Source organism: Eriocheir sinensis, chromosome 6 (genome assembly GCF_024679095.1).
Source record: "Eriocheir sinensis breed Jianghai 21 chromosome 6, ASM2467909v1, whole genome shotgun sequence".
NCBI lineage: Eukaryota > Metazoa > Arthropoda > Malacostraca > Decapoda > Varunidae > Eriocheir > Eriocheir sinensis.
Genome location: NC_066514.1, coordinates 5,153,418 through 5,160,917, shown reverse-complemented (window position 1 = coordinate 5,160,917; position 7,500 = coordinate 5,153,418). Strand labels below are relative to the sequence as shown.

Below are 7,500 nucleotides of genomic sequence, written 5' to 3'. Positions count from 1 at the left end.
GGAAAAACACAAACGTACCTCACGCACCAAGGGCAGAATGGTAACTGAAATGTCACGGCCGTACAGCACCGTATGTCTAACAGATTTCCTTCCGCGACACAAATTATCCCCCCATGCCGGGATTCTGGACAACAGTAGTAATCTAGGGTTAAATATCTCTTTACCACGACTTCTACTGACTAGATTCCGTCCAGTACTTGCCAGATTAAACATTAGTCTTCGTGGAAACTATTGGAAAAATGGTTCTAGCTATACGTGCGGCAGGAGAGTAGAAAAAATGCGAGAATGGTGTAAGCTTAGTTGCGAGTATTTAGCTTGTAATAACTGGATGGTAGAGTGTTTCTCACCAATGCACCTGAAAAATGTTACCATAAACACTTGGGATCAATGTCTTGTAGAATATAGGACAGTGCATCATGATTTATCACGTGAGAGATTTTTGAGTGTGTGAGTCCTCATCGCTTCAACAGGCTCTGACCAAGTTCTAGTTAACCCGTTGACTGCGAACTTCCTACAAGCAGACATCACCAAGCTACAGGAATGGAGCAAAAAGTGGCTGCTACAATTAGATGAAGCAAAATGTAAAAGTCATGCACCTTGGGAGGGGATATTCAGCATATCAAAACACATGGGAGACACTCCACTGTCAACCACAGAGGCAGAAAAAGACCTGGGAATATGTGTTAACAGGCTACCAGTGACCGCCAAATCCGTGCCAATCGCAGCAGACAACTTAAAGTAGCTAGTGATCACTGGCAATTTTGGGGGTAGGGAACCACAACAATTGGAGTGACCTGAGGTGAGGCTGGGTCATTGTTGCCAAATAATTGAATCATGGCATTGAGTTTTCTTAGGGCCGCTTTCACAGTCGTTTTGTTTGTTTTGATTGTTACCAATGGCGCCGGTCGATGCTAAAGTTTTCCACATGAAACTGGCCTAAGGGGTAGTGGCGGCTGCAGAGGAAGCGAGAGGTGTTGAGTGTGTGGCAAGGTGCGGGGCTAGGCTAACCCCGCAGCCGCCACTACCCCATCGGCCAGTTTAACGTGGAAATACTATAGCGTCGATCGCCGCCATTGGTAACTATCAAAACAAACAAAATGACTGTGAAAGCGGCCCTTAGTCTCTGACCGATAACTATAGCAAAAGAACAAACCAACATCAATGAATAACAGTTTTAATGCTAACTCTAATTTTCTATCGTTGTTTGTGTGGTTACGACCGTCTTGGAGCATAAAAATGATAAATCCAATCGTCATAGTACAATAATTTGACAACGCTGGGCTGGGTCTCAACATACATTTTTTTTTTTACAACAAAGGAGCACAAAAAAAAGGAAACAATAATAAAAAAAAGCCTGCTACTCGCTGCTCCTACAAAAAAGAATTTGTGATAAGATTATGTACATCTATTTTGGGGGGGTTATATCATGGCACAAATTTGGCCCGTCGCTGTTACACGGTAAAGCCACAAATTTGGCCCGTCGCTATATCTTACCTAACCTAACCGGACCTGACCCCCACCCCCCTTGCTGCCAAAATACAATGTAATAGACTGCACTCATAAACTTTATACAGCAAAATTTTGATGTTTCTTTAACTTTCCAGAGGCTATTAGTTGCTGCACAGCATTCAACAACACATACAAAGTTTCGTTTAGTCGGCGCAACATCTGTGGTCATATGCCAGAGAGAGACAGAAGGGGATGGAATTATAGGAGAAGGGAACAGATCCCAGGAGATGGGACACAACCCCCGATTAATACCTGGTACCCATTCACTGCTGGGTGGACAGGGCCGTAGGGTATCGGAAAAGCCACCCAAATTTTTCCACTCCGCCCGGGAATTGAACCTGGGCTCTCTCGGTTGAGAGCCGAGTGTGCTAACCACTGCACCACGAAGCCCCCCCCCGAAAGATGGAGGCCCCTGAGGAAGCCCTTTATCCTGCAGTGGATTAGTATTGGCTGATGATGACGATGATGATGTGAGGTGCAAGGTAAAGGGAGGAGTGCTTTTCAGGCTCATAAGAACATAAGAACATAAGAACGCAGGAGTCTACAAGAGGCCGGTAGGCCTGTACGAGGCAGCTCCTGTGTATCTAACCCCACCTAATATCGCTGTCCATGAATTTAGTAGGAAACAAGAGAATGAAAGCTGCATAAATAGAATCTTAACAAAAAGGAGATGAAAATTTTTGGGTAATCCTCCACTTTTTTTTCAAGATACTACTTTTTTATAGTTTTTGATGTTTTAACCCAGTAGCTGCGGGAACCATGTTTCTTAAAGGTCCCTCTAAGCGAGAAAAATGAGAAAAAATCATCACTCATGCAAACCATTTCATAATAGTATGTATCAGAGTATTTGTGATCTGTTTATGCATCATCTATTTTTGGGGGTCATTATCATGGCACAAATTTGGTCCGTCGCTGCTACCGGGTTAAATTACATAATCTAATATTTGTTTATCTCCAGTGACTAGTTTTGTTTTTACCCCATAACAAAGTTTTTTTATGATTTCTTAGGGAAACAGACGGCACACACTGAAAACAAATCAAAATCTTTTAAAAACAAATCAAAATCTATCAGGAAAAGTTGGAAAGTTTTGTTTAGTCGGTGCAACATCTGTGGTCATATGCCGGAGAGAGACAGAAGGAGAAGGAATTATAGGAGAAGGGAACAGACCCCAGGAGATGGGACACAACCCCCGATTAGGGTATCAGAACAGCCGCCCAAATTTTTCCACTCCGCCCGGGAATCGAACCCAGGCTCTCTCGGTTGTAAGCCGATTGTGCTAACCACTGCACCACGAAGCCCCCGTCTATCAGGAAAAAAGGGCTTCATCCACTTACATGATGCAACAAAGATACATATAAATAAATGTAGTAGACAAGGCATATGTGGAGTGAGCCAGCCCGGCCCACGCACTTCAAGTCTAGTTAACCTCTTGACTGCGATTTCCTACAAGAAGACTTCACCAAGCTACAGGAATGGATAAATAAGTGGCTCCTATAATTCAATGAAGAAAAATGTAAAGTCCTGCACCTTGGGAGGGGATATCCAGCATACCAATACCACATGGGAAACACTCCATTATCCACCACAGAGGCAGAGAAAGACATGAGAATATATGTTACCAGTGAAGGCCAAATTCGTTCCAATCGCAGCAGACAGGTTAAGAAATCTGTGGATAGTCAGCCATTGCTGCACAACAGAGTATATAAGAACTACTTCTCAACTCACCCAGTGATGAGACGGGAGCGCCAGGCGGCTTGAACACGAGAGAGGCAATGTTGGACCTTCCACCCATCCCACACGCCGGCTATCCTGAAACAAATTCAAATCTTTCAACACTGGAGACAACACTACAGTGAAACCAAACTGTCAAGTCTGTCTGGGCGTAGGCTCCCGCGGGTCCTTTCCTCCCCTCTGCTCTGCCACACAGTCCCAACACCTATCTCTTCCTCTCATATGTAAGGTAAAGGTAACATATGAGAGGAAGAGATAGGTGTTGGGACTGTGTGGCAGAGCAGAGGGGAGAAATGGACCCTCGGGAGCCTCCGCCCAAACGGACTCAACAATTTGGTTTCACAATAGGAAGTAATGAAGTCTTATAATCTTCACAAACACTAAGCACAATATGAAGGCATAAACATCAAGGAACAGGATAATACATCTTAGAAATATGAAATGATAATCATATATGAGAAAATCAAAGATCATTTTCTTGCCCTGACATCTATCTACCCACTGTCAAAACTTGAGGAAAATTGAACCAGTACTTTTTGAGATATGGGAGTCCAAAAACTTTTGCGCCGAGTTCGTGCCCAATCACTAAGTCAAGATAGGGCTATTTGGGCTTAAGATAACACGGCATGGCAGAGCACAGGCTTGGTGGTGTCTCCCAACTTATCAAAATACTTGCATATTAATAATTTTTTGCTTCCTTATTATTGTTCCGTTTTTTGGCCATAACTCAAAAAATACTGCAAACAGACGGCTAAAATTTGGATACTATATAGTTCACATGTATGTCTACCTACTGTCAAAACTTGAGGAAGATTGAACCAGTACTTTATGAGATATGGGAGTCCAAACTTTTTTGCACTGAGTTCATGCCCCGAGTTCGTTACTATTCACTGAGTCAAGATAGGGCTATTTGGGCTTAAGATAACATGGCATGGCAGAGCACAGGCTTGGTGGTGTCTTCCAATTTATCAAAATACTTGCATATTAATAATGTTTTGCTTACTTATTACTGATCCCCGTTTTTTTGGCCCTAACTCAAAAAATGCTGCACACAGAGGGCTAAATTTTGGATACTATATAGTTCACATGTATGTCTACCTACTGTCAAAACTTGAGGAAGATTGAACCAGTACTTTATGAGATATGGGAGTCCAAACTTTTTTGCACTGAGTTCATGCCCCGAGTTCGTTACTATTCACTAAGTCAAGATAGGGCTATTTGGGCAAGATAACGTGGCATGGCAGAGCACAGGCTTGGTGGTGTCTCCCAACTTATCAAAATACTTGCATATTAACAATTTTTTGCTTCCTTATTATTGTTCCCACTTTTTTGGCCATAACTCAAAAAATGCTACACACAGACAGCTAAATTTTGGATACTTTATAGTTCACATGTATGTCTACCTACTGTCAAAACTTAAGGAAGATTGAACTAGTACTTTTTGAGATATGGGAGTCCAAATTTTTTTGCACTACTGAGTTCGTGCGCAAAGTTCGTTACTATTCACTAAGTCAAGATAGGGCTATTTGGGCAAGATAACATGGCATGGCAGAGCACAGGCTTGGTGGTGTCTCCCAGATTAACAAAATAATTGCATATTAATAATTTTTCGCTTGCTTATTATTGATCCTCATTTTTCAGCCATAACTAAAAAAATTATGCACACAGACAGCTAAATTTTTTGATACTATATAGTTCATATGTATGTCTACCTACTATCAAAACCTGAAGAAGATTGAACCAGTACTTTTTGAGATATGGGAGTCCAAATTTTTTTGCGCCGAGTTCGTTACTATTCACTAAGTCAAGATAGGGCTATTTGGGCAAGATAACGCGACATGGCAGAGCACAAGCTTGGTGGTGTCTCCCAACCTACCAAAATACTTGCATATTAATAATTTTTCGCTTACTTATTATTGATCCCTGTTTTTTGGCTATAACTCAAAAAATGCTGCATACAAAGGGCTAAATTTTGGATACTATATAGTTCATATGTATGTCTACCTACTGTCAAAACCTGAGGAAGATTGAACCAGTACTTTTAGAGATATGGGAGTCCAAACAAATTTGTGCCGAGTTCATGCCTATTCATAAACCACCCAATATAAATGATACATAATCTGATCACAAATGCTTTGATATATATTTTGAAATGGTTTGTGTGAGAGGTGATTTTTTTCTAATTTTTCTTGTTTGGGGGGAGCATTAAGAAACATGATCCCCGCTGCTACCGGGTTAAACTAACATGCGCACAGGGAAATAAGTAGCACCCACCCACACGGGGAACACAAACTCCACCATTCCACACCTTAATTAAGCCCTAACCAAACTAGTGGGTGTTATCCATTGTTACCCCTGAGAAAAGGAAAGTTTGCTTTAGTCGGCGCAACATCTGTGGTCATATGCCGGAGAGAGACAGAAGGGGAAGGAATTATAGGAGCTCCCAGAAATTATAGGAGCTCCCAGGAATTATAGGAGATCCCAGGAATTAGTCAGATCCCAGGAGACGGGACACAACCCCCGATCAATACCTGGTACCCATTCACTGCTGGGTGGACAGGGGCGTAGGGTATCGGAAAGACCGCCCAAATTTGTCCACTCCGCCCGGGAATCGAACCCGGGCTCTCTCGGTTGTGAGCTGAGTGTGCTAACCACTGCACCACGATGCCAGGCTCTCTCGGTTGTGAGCTGAGTGTGCTAACCACTGCACCACGAAGCCAGGCTCTCTCGGTTGTGAGCTGAGTGTGCTAACCACTGCACCACGAAGCCAGGCTCTCTCGGTTGTGAGCTGAGTGTGCTAACCACTGCACCACGAAGCCAGGCTCTCTCGGTTGTGAGCTGAGTGTGCTAACCACTGCACCACGCCAGGCTCTCTCGGTTGTGAGCTGAGTGTGCTAACCACTGCACCACGAAGCCGGGCTCTCTCGGTTGAGCTGAGTGTGCTAACCACTGCACCACGAAGCCGGGCTCTCTCGGTTGAGCTGAGTGTGCTAACCACTGCACCACGAAGCCCCCTTACCCCTGAGAAAAAGACACATAGCACCATTTTGGCCTCACCTTCCTTCCTCTCTTCACACAAGTAATCCCCACAGCTCCTCTTCAAAAAGTGTTCACGGCTGCATGTGTTATATAACTCTACCTCTTTGGCTCTCCCGTCACGTCCCAGGCAGCCGGCGAATACCCTCTCCTTGGCTTGATTAATTGATCGTGTGTTTCCAAAGAACAGAGAAGAGAAAATCAAATCTCGGGGCCTGATCTTGGTCTTGATCTTGATGTCACAGGAGGCTCGAGGTTTCTCCCCAGGGCTTTGTGTATTATTTTTTTTTTTAATTGAATTGAAATATTTATTGCTGTAAAATACAACATAGTGGGGATGGCTGGTCTTGCAGACATACCCTTTTACTAGGCTATTTACAAAAAAATAAAAATTGCCATTGTACAAAACTAAAAACACATATGTTGAGGTTAGTTAACAGAAAAAGGAATTAGAATGTAAATACTGATAATATTTCTGAGTAGGTACACCTGCAATTACCTAAATTACCACCTGGCAGCATAATATTGGCAACATTGTCCAGTCCAGTCCAGTAGTGGGCTTGGGATTGCCTTTGTAACGGCTCCCACTTATTTCTTATTCTTGATACTTGATTTTTGTTGATTGGCGTTGTTGTCTTTTAGTTTTGTTCAGTTTTCTTTTTTCTTTTGTTCCATATCGTTGTAATATAGTTTTTTCTATTTTCAATTTCTTCCAGCGTAACCTGTTTCTGGGTCGTGATCTGTATAGTCCCTGATTGATTGATTGATTGATAGTTTATTGTTGCAGGTAAACAACAAGGGAGAAGGGAACATGCCATCCCAACCCCCAGGCAGGACAGTGTGATTATACAACTATTAATACATGTGTAGGGAGCACCATGAAATTAAAAAGATACAATGGTAGGAAGGAAAGCACAACAAGGGAGGGGGCGGTACCTCCCCCTGGACAATAAGACAATAAAATGTGGGGACGGAGAACATTGCCCAAGCACTAGATGGGAATGAATACAGAGATAGAGTAATACTAGTCCTTAAAGTAAAATACTGCAGAGATCACAGCCTTGTATAGCACGGCAGTAGTTCAGGCTGCCACACACGGCATCACCACCTTGGTGCAAACTGAGGTGTTCCTTGAGGATAGCAGGAGGACATCAGGGTTCAGGAGCCAACAAATTGTCTGGGGCAGGTCAAGGCAGTCCCGTGGCTTAAACTTAGCAATGAGA

General features: G+C 43.1%; 1 non-coding gene across 1 annotated transcript; it reads right to left on the bottom strand.

Annotated features, from left to right (window-relative positions):
* Positions 1-1,825: 1,825 nt before the first annotated feature.
* Positions 1,826-1,899, bottom strand: Trnae-cuc (transfer RNA glutamic acid (anticodon CUC)). The gene has a single exon. It is a non-coding gene; the product is annotated as a tRNA-Glu (tRNA).
* Between the last annotated feature and the right edge of the window lie 5,601 nt (positions 1,900-7,500).